General features: G+C 41.1%; 1 protein-coding gene across 1 annotated transcript in view; it reads right to left on the bottom strand.

Moving 5' to 3' along the window:
• Positions 1–10378, bottom strand: part of ptprsa (protein tyrosine phosphatase receptor type Sa) — a 170028-nt gene extending 159650 nt beyond the window's left edge. Inside the window, exon 1 of the mRNA XM_080883577.1 lies at positions 9942–10378. The gene's annotated coding sequence lies outside the window, so the exon portion shown is untranslated. The remainder of the gene's footprint in view (positions 1–9941) is intronic.
• Between the last annotated feature and the right edge of the window lie 2341 nt (positions 10379–12719).

Raw genomic sequence — 12719 nt, 5'->3', positions numbered from 1 at the left:
TTAGGGTATAATGACAAATGTCACAGGGGCTGCCCTAAGGGGTGGGGACAGGGACTGGATTTATCACCAAATAACTCCCATCTATCCCTTTGGCTGAAAGACAGAATGAGAGGAGTGGACAAGAAGCATCATTGCTGCAGATGAGGGACATCACTCAGATACAACATGAAATATGGTTTTGTAAATCTCACTTCAGATTTTCCTGAAAAAACGTGATCATTTCACTGATGTATGGTGAGATTTCAGTTGGATGACAATGGTCCTGATATCGTCATGTAGGAATATATGATGTCTCCCTGTCTCTGAAGTGTATTTCTCTTCCAGTTCCCACTTGGTGGCATCAGGCTGCAAGCTGAATCTGAGCAGTGCTGGCTCTGCTTCCCCCTCACTATCTTCTCACATCGACGACAAATAGACTCTGATAACAGCTTTATTTGTTTCCCCCTAAAAAGAAAATCCATAAACATTCCTCCTACTCTGATTCCGTCTTTCACCAGATAACCTAACAGGTGTTTAAATTTTACACCTTAAACTGGATAGATTTAAACAGCCTTCTTAGACTACACATGCAACGACATTGAGAGACACTCAAGAGGAAAAATACTTCAGTCTATTCCAGAGTAACTGAAGTGCTTTATTTGAATTTCTGTCTCAAAATCAACTTTATGATCACTGATTTTAGACCACAGGTGTCAGATGTGTTTATACCAACCAGGAAATCCCAGAGAAACACCTTCACCTCAATTAAATTCTGCTCCCGAAAACATGCCTAAGATGCCAAATTAGCTGTCTCATTTATATAGCTATATAGCCTAAGCAAATGACAGAGCAAGGTCTGCAATAAACACTACTTAAATTGCAATCATTAAAGCTTTTTTTTTCCGTTTAATTTAGCGATAGAAAATAAGTTTTCATATAATAAGTAACTAGCTACTCTGTATTGCTCTGTATTGTCAAAACTACAACGAAGAAAAGCACAAAAATTATAAGACAGTTTGGTGTCTTAGACAATCTTCCCTGTGGTACAAAAATCAGAAGTAAAAAAAATAAATCTGTTATTCTGCCCTGGATTTGATCCACAAACAAAAGGGCGACAGCAGCAAGGGGGTAACCCCCCTCCCCACCACCACCCTGGTGCTAATCTCCCCAGCCATGACTGGTATCTCTGATTGGGCTGCTGTCATTCTTCCTCCAATCTCAATCACTTTTTAATCAGGATTATCTTCTCCGACACCGAGACTCGAGAGTTAATTAGGAGGCCAGCCACTGCAGGTGCTACAGCCCAATTGGGATTGCTTGGTTTATTCTTCATTCTTTTCCAGCCCTAATTTATTTTGATCTCTGAATCTATAAAACCTGCATCAACCAAAGAAAGCAGCCTGTGATAAAAACCAGGCAACAACTTCTATTAATCTGCCAATGCTTGGACCTTAGACCATAAAAACACAAAGAAACCTACCTGTATGTAGATTAAAGGAACAGTTGAAAACTGAGTCTTTGCCTGTGTGTTCGTGTGTGTGTACACATGTGTATCTGTGAGACAGCTGCACAAGAGCATTTCCTTATAAACAACCACGCTGTGTAAAGCATTTTTTTTTTATTCATCTTTGAAGCAGAAAACAAATGTCAGAGAAACAACAAAATCTTCAACTTTTCAAAAAAGAAAAGAAAACACCAGGTTGCCCACTCTGTTTCCTGTCAGCTGGAATACAGTGGAGAGTGTCTGTCTCCATTTACATACAAATGTCACCTTCTAGCTTCCCAGGGGCTGGGGAAGGTTTTACTATCTCCACCGTGATGCGCTTGACAAACTTTTCTTCCCCGTCTGGGAGACAAGCTTGTGTTACACTGTGAGAAAGTGAGAGGAAACTCAATGCATTTTGCTTCTGGTGCCTTCGCTGTCTTCTTTCTCTTTGACATGCCACTGGTACGCTGTAATTTGTGTATCAAGACTGGAGCACATAGGCTTTGTTTCCATTTCACTGAAATATGAGGCAGTGTGCCGTTTGAAAAGGCGCCCGGGCTGCAGAAGTTGTAATTATTGAGGAAGCCTGATGATCGGGCTTTTGGATGGAAGGGGTTTGTTGTGGTAGGGGGATTATTAATACAAAACAAATGATTCCAGTGAGCCAGACTGCAAACAGAGTGCGTAAAATGAGAATATCTAATAACGGCCTCCTTGTACTAAGGGAAGCGATAGCATCATCTGCATCTATAGCAATCATCACCACTGAAGAATGCCCAAACTGCCAGCGCTGCTTGTATTCCCAGTGATGCACATGCAGCCATTTTCTGTGGTTAAGTGGCCCACATAGTGAATCTGCACCATTTCTCATAAACCAGGACGTGTATCCCCTGATGCATAGGGATGAACAATCAGCCTGACAGGCAGGTAGTTACTCCTTCTTAACCCCAGCTCACACTGCATGATGCAACGGAACAGCAGCCCCCTCCCTTTTTCTGCTTTTCCTGCTTCCCTCTCTTCAAGCATGCTCCCTCTATTCATTTTCTCATTCTTTCCCTATCTCTCTCCCTAGCCTCCTAATTTTTGCACACTGCCTCTCTTCATTATTCCCTTTCCTCTCTTTAACACCCCCCCAACTGCAATTCACTAGCTTCCTCTCTTTCTCCCTCTCAATCTCTCTTTTTCCCAGAGGCCCATGTTTCGTTGCTTGCATTACACACAATTACTTCCATCCATCAATTATCTGCCTACTCCTCTTTAGCTACCCCACTCCCCTTTCTCTACTCTATGACAACCCCCACTACCCTGATTACACGTGTTTCTCTGCAACCTCCATCCCTCACCCGCCACCCCTTAGCTAAGAGTACCTCCTTGCGCTCTCCTCCTCCCTCCCTTTCCGCTCCTTTTCTCTTTTCCCCTTGTAACAGATGTCCCCTAAAGTTTGGGTGAGGTTGTGCATGTGGTGGAGAGGGCAGGAACAAAAGGATGGGGTGGTGGTGGTGGTAGTGGTGGGGACACAGATGGGGTGTGGTGGTGATGGGGGGTGAGTCATCTGAATGGTGCCAAGCCATCTTGCCTTGAGCTTTCTGTGTCTGCACAATAAGCAGCAGCGGATTAACAGCTTTTTAGCACACACATGCACACACAAACCCACTCACATCTCATTACAACACCACACTGGAGCAACAACCTGGGATAAGCCCATGTTTGGCATGAATTAGTTAAAGCTGTGACCCTTAGAATAAAAAAAAAAAGGTTCAACAATGCTCTGCTAATGTATGAATACACTAACACGGTTTCAATTAGCAATAAATGCAACAATAACTGCATACTGTGTGGATTTTGTGTGTGCATTGTGCAGCCTTTTCAACATCAAATCCAGGTTGTTTTCAGAAGAAAGATGCTGCAGCATTATTCTCAAGCTAAAGCTTGATCCAAATGCAAAAAAGTTCGATTTTGGCACATTTATATAAAAGCTGGTCTCATCATGCTGGTTGCTTACTCTATCAATTGTATATGTAATTGGAGGAGTTTGTAAGAAATGGAGGGACGATGCAGAACATTAACAAATCAATCAGTCTTTGTCAGTGAAGCACAAGTTAGACTGTCCATTCAGCAAAGCACCAGTAGCGAAATTAAATGTGGTTATGAATGCTGAGTGCAACAAGACATTAAGTATGTTAAGTTAAAACATTCTTAAATGGACAGACAAGATGGTAGACACATTCCTGGTGAAGTGTTAGAAAAGTTTTTACCTTACAAAGCACAAACTGACTCAAACTACATTGTTTCTTAAAACTAGTTCTCAGATGTTTTGTGCAGACAGTCAAATGTGCCCCATCGAATGGCCTACAAGAGCAGGGTTTAAATGAGCTAACTGCAACCTGTTTGAATCCGTCAGGTTTAACCTCCCCAAACACACACAAACATAAACAGACTACCACCCCTGTGTAAAACCTCACAGGGGTCAAACTGCCAGGGCACAGGACAGCCTTTCCTGCCAGACTTATTTTGCAAAGATGAGAAGGAGGCAGACACCCCAAGGGGAACCTCAGTGCATCAATCTGGGAGAAGCCAGCTGGTAATCACACTTAACATAGGAACAGCCCAACAGCAAGCATCAGGAGACCCCCATAGGGGATGCAGGCAGAGAGACAGGACCAGACACACCCATTTGTAGGCTGTCACAGACTGTTAAATACTTCTCACCATGAGGCAGGAGTTCACATTAACTCTATAACTATAAAAGGGGATGGGTTCAGGGCCATAGGGAAATGAGAGTAAACTGGTGTTTGTGTAAAAACTCTGTCTAGTACAGTTTTCTCTCTCAGGCGCTTTGCTTGTTCAAGGGTGTTACATCTTACACGAGACTGAACTGTATGAGAAAGTAGCAGGCATCAACAGAAGGTCTGCTCCTGCTTGTAGTCAAAAGCAGATTACTGTCACTTCATCAGAAGGAGCTGAAGCGAATCATTTTTCTAAAACCTGGTGGAGCCAAACGGGATGGGCAGGAAGCTGGGGAGGTTGCAGTGTGCTTATGTATTCTCAAAAGCTTTAGCAGATAGTCTGGCAGAGATTAGTACGTTCATGACGGTCTACCTTCACCTCTGCATACAACACAATAATATGACTGCACATTCTCCAACTAAGGCATATCTCTAGGAAATATAATATTCAGGTATAAATGTGCCAATGATATGATAAATTTAAAAAAAGCAATGCAATCAGGAAAAAAGTAAAGGCGTGACATACAGATTCAAATATGCACGAGTGACACATAGAGAAAAAGAAGAGTTTTGAATCTTATCTTAATCCCTGGTATTTTACACCTGGACAGTTTGGAGTTGTGTCAAAAGCCAGAAAACTAAATAGGAAAATGGGGAATGATTTCTGAGGGAAAGAAACAAATTAAGTGAAGAAGACAGAGGCATGAAGAAAACCAAGGATGAGAAAACACCAGAGGAGCCCAAGAGACAACCAAGATGCAAAGGGGACTTAAAGTCAGCCAGAAACAGATCAATGCTGCTGAGTTCACACACGTTATCACAGCCTTGTCTTATCTGGCCCCATGCCTCTCAACCCGTGTCATCTCTGTTCAAATCCATTGATGGCTTTCTTTGGAGTGGTAACCTTTAGACTTCAGTTGGTGGGTAAACTGTGACTTTTGGGGGTTCCCCGCCAGTTCAGAACAAAATTCTAAAGGGAATTGAGCTACAAACTTTAGACCTAAGGCATCCAAACAATGGTGTCTGAGCGAATAGTCAAACATTCTCTGCAAGTCACAAGTCTCGCGTGTCTCCACCTGTGGACAAGTCGAAAACAGGAGGATCCAGTGAATTGAAGAGATCTTCTAGAAAACTTCCAACCTGCAGTTTGCACTTATCTTTTTATCTTGTTTTTTTTCTCTCTCTCTCTCTCTCTCAGGAAAGCAGAAGGTGTTTCTTGGTAACTGGGCCTGCACAAACAGAGGTCTGATCTGACTTGTTTCAAAACTCAAAAACAGGTACATGGTATGTAATGCAGTGCACCACACATTGCAGAAAAAGCGATATGCTGTGGGGTTTTTGCAAACATTCATCATGCAACAAAACAACAAAGAGTGCCAAAAACATAAAGAGCTGTTTGCCTTTACACAGCCACCATGTATTATCTTGCCCTACAGTCTGCTTTGTCTTACAGTTGTATACGAACATAGACTTATAGGCATATATCGCTGTTTCAGGCTAAGAGGGTTCAGTAATAACTTTTTATTATTGGTGAAACCATACAACTAATAGGCTACAGTTCAATGCCCAAATGTGACCCCTTTACTTTGAAATACAGAAGCCCAACACTTTACCTGCAAAACAAGTACTTTAATGCATTAAAATTTCCTTAAACTGTACATCTCCTTAATATATGACCCATCAAAAACTTGGCAAAAAACCCCAATGACACCTCTTTTTTTTCTAAAAACAAATTGAATTTTAGTTTTGCGACAAGTTATGTAATCTTCCCACTGCTTGCACGGTGACGCTCACATTATGAAGCGGTTAGATGCTACTTTTATCGAGTGCGTTTCCAGCCTGGTTAAGTAGGAAGAAATGTGAAGGACAAAGGATGGATAATACACAAATCAAAGAGGAGAGGAGGGGACACTTTAGAAGACACACTGCCTCCTGTTTTCACAGTCGAGCTAATTGCGCCTCGTGTCGCTAGAAGAGCACTGATTTAGCACTCGGAGCAAATTAAAATGAATAAACACAATTAGCTGTGAGTGCAACAGCGCCTCTGCATAACGTGCTGCATTTCTCTCTTTCTCTCTACCGCAACAGTCACTTTAGAGCAGCTGTTATTAACTGTGTTGTTGCGTCAAGTGCAATGTGAATAATTTCAAAGCACTCGATGCCACCAAAACTCTGCTAATTTGGATTTGAATAAAATAAACAGGGCACAGGCTAGTAAGAAAGTGGTCCTAAAAGCCTAAAAAAAATAGACAAATTAAGTGTGTGATATCGTTGTGTCCTCTTGAGTAAAATAAATGTGTTGATTGATGCTTTGGTTTTGTCATAACTGCTAAATATTTTACAACCTTGCAAATGAAGTAAAGTAAATAAAGTCCAACCAACCAACTTTAATTCAAGGTGATTAAATGTGAGGAATTAGAGCCATTTTTTGCACACTGTCTGTGTTTTAATAGGTTCTTGAACATGTGTGGACAGTTTCCTTGTTTCATCATGACAAATGGTGTGGGATAGTTCTAACTGTGTTTAGAAGCTGTTCAATGAAACTAAATACGGTGGTAATGCACAAAGTCCAAAGAGGTGTTGACAAAAGTAAGTCTATCAAAGTGAGAGCCTAACAAAGCTCTCTCTCTGATAAGTCTGCTTTATTTTACAGCCTAAAACAGAGACAAATGAATAACAAGCAAAGTATTTTTTTCAGGTTCTGCTGTTTGATTTTTATTTAAAAAATAAAAATAAAGCCTTAGCAAGACCATAAGATGAAAGAAGCCTCTTACGGAGGTAGGCATATCAAAAGGTATATCATAAGGTCAAAGTTCTTAGAGAACCTAAAATAAACTTATCTGAATGTTAAGAAGAGAAGGGAAGGACGGATTCATAATCTAAACATGTCCAACATCATTTGTCAAACATGGTGGAGGGAGTATTAAGGCATGAGCTTGTGTGGCTGCCAGTGGAACTGGGTCACAGTTTTTATTACCTCTACCATAGGGGTTATGTTTTTGTACCAGCTTGTCTATTTGTCTGTGAGAAGGATTATGCAAATGCTGCTAGGCCGATTTTCATTAAACTGACTAGAGAGGTGGCACATGGGCAAAGAAACAGCTTAATGCATTTTGGTGTATATCCTGGAAATTTAGTCACATCAGCACCAGCTTGAGAGGTTGTGTAGCAGACAGCTGCATAACAGACGATCTTTAGGGGGCGTCCCAGTAGCTAACAAATGTTACCATGCCTCCTTAGTCAACCAATGGACGACTTACATTGGTTTCTCAGTAGAAATACTTCATTAATGAGCCCCACTTATGGTAGTGTGCGAGTAACATCGGTTGCTTCAGGATGTAAGCGTGTTGCAGGGTTGTAATGAGCATAATTGTGGGCTGATGTATAATGCTACTCAATGTGTCCGCGCAATATTTTTAAATAAATGATGATGTTTAATTTGAGTACTGGCCTTGGCTGAGGTTAGTGATCTCTGGCCTCCAGATGATGTACCTGCTTTTCATATACTTTCATATACCCCGATGCATCGGGGGTGACAAACTTCAAGCACTCATCGACTGCACCCCAGGATCAAAAATAAACATTGTATTTGCAAGTAACAGATAGACTCTTTTTTTTAAAAGAAGAAAAAAAAACCTTGAAAAGATGTTGATGGTTGTGAGTTTCAATTTCAGCACCACATTTGGAAAGTCAAACAATAAAAGTGTCTTAAGGCATCAAGAGTGTTGCTTGTGCTATGGAAATTGATTACCACAGTGTTTAAGCCGGTCGTGTGTCAAAAATGTAAAAAATATTAAAGAAAGACGATTAAAAAGTTCAATTACCTCAAGTAAAATACACGGCTGAATAACTCATCACATGTAACGCCTGTAGCTATCTTGGATCTCTCTCTCTTCTCCACTTTGATGCTTTCAAAAATGGAGAGAATACACCCTACTGTTGAGGTAGGGGAAATAAAGAAAAACAGCTCAGAAAGTAATAAATTGCAAAGGAAATGAATTTCAAAACCCTGAGGAGGACACTTCTGCAAGACCTCCATACTTGGGGGAGGGAAAAAAAAAGCATCATATCCGGGGCACAATTCAATTAGCTTTTCTTCCAAGTGTAGGGAAAGGAGCTCCGGGGAGAAATCAAAAGTTTGGTCCAATAAAAGAAGTTTTTCAAGGATGTAATGTTCTCGTGGCCCCTTCCTTCCCCCGCTATGCGTTGCCACTTCTTAGGAGAGTGCCACTCAAGCAGGCACTGACTTGTGATTTCTATATACAAAAAATAAATAAATCGGCTAAATTAAATAAAACAGCACATTGCAGATGCTGCTGTGACAGACACACTGGTCACGCTTAATCCTTGGCATTTTCATTGCCTGTTGTCTTTCTTGCCCAGTTATTTGACAGTGATCAGCGGTGATAAATTGTTCAATTAAAGCCACATTAAGAATCCAGAACACACTTGACATGCAGCGTCTTGGTTTACGTGTTGTCCAATTACTCTAAAGGACAAGACTCCTTCTTGCTACTGACAATAGACATGTGACTCTCATCATAAGACAAATGGGTTTATTTATTTGAGTTAGCAGGCTGATTGAATGCTGGAATGCAGGACTGATGAGTTTGATTTACAAAAAAGGGGGGTTTTATCATGTGTTTTCTTTCTTTCTTTCTTTTTTTTTTTGCTTGACTAAACAGAGCTTATTAATTATGCATCAGATTGGAAAATTGTCTTAAGTGAAGCGAGAAGTGAAATGGGATAAAACATTCTGTAAGTAGCAATAACAGGTCCACATGACTGAATTCGTTCCCTCAGAGCAAAGGCGCATCTCACCTCTGAACTTTGAAAACTTCCCACATAGTTCACTGCCTCAATAACCACTAACATCAAGAATCAAAACCTCTCTATTTGAGCTCATATTTTCCACACAATCCATTTAAAAAAGCAGCAGAGGTACTAATCTTTTGTTTTTTTGCTTTTAGAGTGGGAGCACTGGGGGTGAGGAGGGTGACATTGTTCTCTGCTGAAGGTCGTTGCCTTGGAAAAGGTTTAGCCTCAAATGTTATAAAAATTAAGATGACCTGGGAATCATCTTGAACAAATAATATTAATGGTGATGATTAGGAGGATGATAAGAGGAACAAGAACAACATCAAAGGTCTTGCCTGGAACTGTATCCAAACCATGATTCCACTATCCATACGTTTTCACACTGCCATAGTGTTGGAGGGGTATTAAAAGGCACCTGGTACTTTTTAATGTAAATCCTACAGTAACCATTTAACACACTCTAACCTTTCAATAGGAAAGTTACTTAAACATTTAAGTACTATCAAAATACTTATATATTCCGTTACTTTGACTATACTGCCAAGCATTACACTTACTGATTAACGGTTACCCTCTACAGGCGAGCGAGTAACAGAAGCATTTTTATCTTCAGATGCTACAGAAGCAGAGCCCCATCGTTAGAAAGCTCACTAAAAAACAAACATGTTAAAGTTTTGTTTTTCAGTTTGAACGTTAAAACAAAATTATTCACGGAAGATTTATTTATAAAAGCATGTTGAAAGAGAAAAAACGGACTAAAATTAGCATCTCTTCTTGGTTACTCCAGCGAGCTGAGATACAAAATCACAGCAAAGCTGAAAATATATAAACATACAGATATAGACGGAGCCCACTCTTAGGTCTCGCACCTTTCACCTGAACTGATTTCAAGCATTAAGAAGAATTAAGAAGGAGAAAAAAGTTGCACTCACTTCAGCGGCGTGAGAAAAGTACTTTTGAGACTATCCCCCCCACCCCTGGGGACAGGTTTTAAATCCGTATGCTTGGGGTAAGCGGTCAGTTCCCTCAGAGCAAATAAAAACAGTTACGTTGAATCTCCTGCGGCAGAAAAAAAACACTATATTCCACTTTCTCCAGCGGCAGTCACTTGTTAGCGAAGAGAGCATGTATGAAATACTCCTTTTATTCTCCGTACATTTGTATTCCTTCCCCCCAAGATCAGACGCTCCAAACCAGAATCTCCTCAGTGAAAGAAAAATTAAATGCCCTATAATAATCCGTGCGCGACACCGCCGCGCGCGGATCTCCAAACGTGTATCTCTTTATTGGTGTGTGTCTCGTTATCTCCGAGTTGCAGGTTTGGATTCTTTTCTTCCTAAAGCCACTCCGTACGGGCTGGGGGTGGGGAGACAGCAGTCAAACAGCCCCCCACATTCTCCCTCCCCCTATGAAGCGGAGGGGGAAAAAACGTAGGGAGTCCTGTGCTGCGTTCAATGCCGCCTCATAAACTTCGTCTCTTGACTTCTCCTACATCGTAAATCGCACCATGTGGTGCGTTCATGCACGTTAGTAGGAAATCATAACACAAAGTGGCCTGTAACGAAACGAGTTACTGCTGCTGATCTTTGGGTTTACAAATCTGGGCTGCAGTGGCAGGACTAAGAAGAGGCAAACACATGCATTTACATGGAACGCTTTTAACAACATGAAGAGCATAGGTTATTGTAAAACCGTTCTTAGTCTAACTGTAGATCAAATTAACCTTTTCTCCATATGTGTGGATGTTCAGTGTAGATCAGCCCACATAACCTGCAAAAACGATCAGCATAGTTATTTTAAACTGTATTAGCGGGTTGGTATTAGAGTGACCAGTGAAAAAGTCTAAATAAGTGTTGCCATTGTGATAAAGTGTGACACACACACACACACACACACACACACACACACACACACACACACACACACACACAACGTAGAAACAAGGTGTCACCCAATCACATTGGCTTTTAGTTGAAAAGGCAATCCTGATTGGCTTGTAGGATTTGAATTTGAACAGTGCCAGCTGGTGTCCACTATATCCAGCAGGGAGCCTAGACACACACTGGAGGCACATCAATCAGCTGACTCCATACTCACCTACCTTTGCAAACTGAAAATTGTTGCTCCGTCCTTGGCTAAAACCAGTTACATTTTGCTTTGTTTCAGACTGTCATATGTTACGTTGTGGGTTTAAAAAAATGCTTTATCCCAGCAAAGTGCAGCTAATTATGGCAAAGCACCTTCCTGGAGCTTTAAGGACTAAAGGAAAGGCTGGAAATTTGAAGAACATGAGACTGAATTTAAAAGGGTTTTTTTGGGAAGTGTTACAATATGTGAAGCACGTTGCATCAAATAAGAGTCCTCTTCTTCCCAAATAAAAAGAGAGGAATAATATTTTTTTTCGTGGGTGAACTTTTCAAGGTATGCAGGCAGTAATAAATGGGAACAAGCCCTTTTGAGAAGACACATCTTTTCTGTGTACTGGCAGAAAGCCACCCTGAGCCACAAGCAATCCTCCACTGCCCCCTTTCTGTTCTTTGTTTAAAACCCAGTGTGACATGTAGCACACCATAAAGAGGTGTAAAAGTCTGTGTGTGTGTTTGTGTAAGGATGGGGTCTAATCAATTTACTGTTGAGTATAAAACATGTGTTTATGTTACGAAGATTTCTCCCTCAGCCTCTTATTCACACCAGAGCCCTTTATTTAATCAAGGCGGTAAATCTTAACAGCGACCCAGAGCTCTCACCACCATTCCCCTGGTGGCGTGAGCCTTAACATGGTAAATTTCACTCGGGTAGGGAAATGCGCTCAGTGGCCGAGGCTAGTGCTTTGGAAGGATAAAAAGAGCACTTACTGCCTGACATGTGCAATCCATAACAGAATAATGAGACTCCTCCACTCCCGGAGTCCTCTTCCCCAGCTATCCCACTCCCGCTTTTTCTGTTTTCCTTGTGAGTGTTCATAAATGCCATGTAAATTCAAAGAGCGGAAGATGTGGCAAGTGCTCGGGGGAGAGCGTTTAATCGTTTGCGTCTTGTTTCCGAATCACATAGCAGCATGTACTGTTTGAAGATCCTCGAAACAAGCGGTGAACCTTGTTGAAACTGCTGCCCTCCTTCTGTCAGCTGCTGTGCTTCCAAGTGAAGGAAGGTGATCCTCATCACAATTGCTGCTTAGCAATGTTGTCAAACAGATAATGCTTGCATGCAAAAAAAAAAAAGGCAGAAGAATGGTTATTCCTGAATTTATATTCATAATAAAGATTGTGTGTCTTTATTGTGAACTGGTTGGTACATTAACCTCCTAAGATCCGAACTCTTCCACGGCATGCATTTTTAATTTCTCTTTGATATTTGGGCATATTGGGGCCCGATGAATGTAAAAACAAAGAATTACCAGATTTTTTGCCAGGTCCTAGGAGGTTAATAAGGTTAAGGTTTGGCTAAGATGGCATTTGTTGTGCAGAAACATGAACTTTCACTTCTTAGATGTGAAGCTGGATTGGAGCTTGAAGGTAGACCCTTCTTAACCAAAAAAGCACAATGAGGCTAAATGGTTCCTGGAGTGTTTTTGAACATCCTAAACAATTTCCCCTCATCTAAGGATGACAGTCTTCTTCTAGACGTTCTGAATTACGCATACCTACAGTATGTACACTATGACTATGCTTAAAAGCTGCCAAACCAAACCAACTAATTTAAATGTGCTC

This window comes from Rhamphochromis sp. 'chilingali' (assembly GCF_963969265.1).
Source record: "Rhamphochromis sp. 'chilingali' genome assembly, chromosome: 5".
NCBI classification, from domain to species: Eukaryota; Metazoa; Chordata; class Actinopteri; order Cichliformes; family Cichlidae; genus Rhamphochromis; species Rhamphochromis sp. 'chilingali'.
The sequence above is the reverse complement of the archived record's forward strand: the minus strand, read 5'-3'. Positions and strand labels throughout refer to the sequence as shown.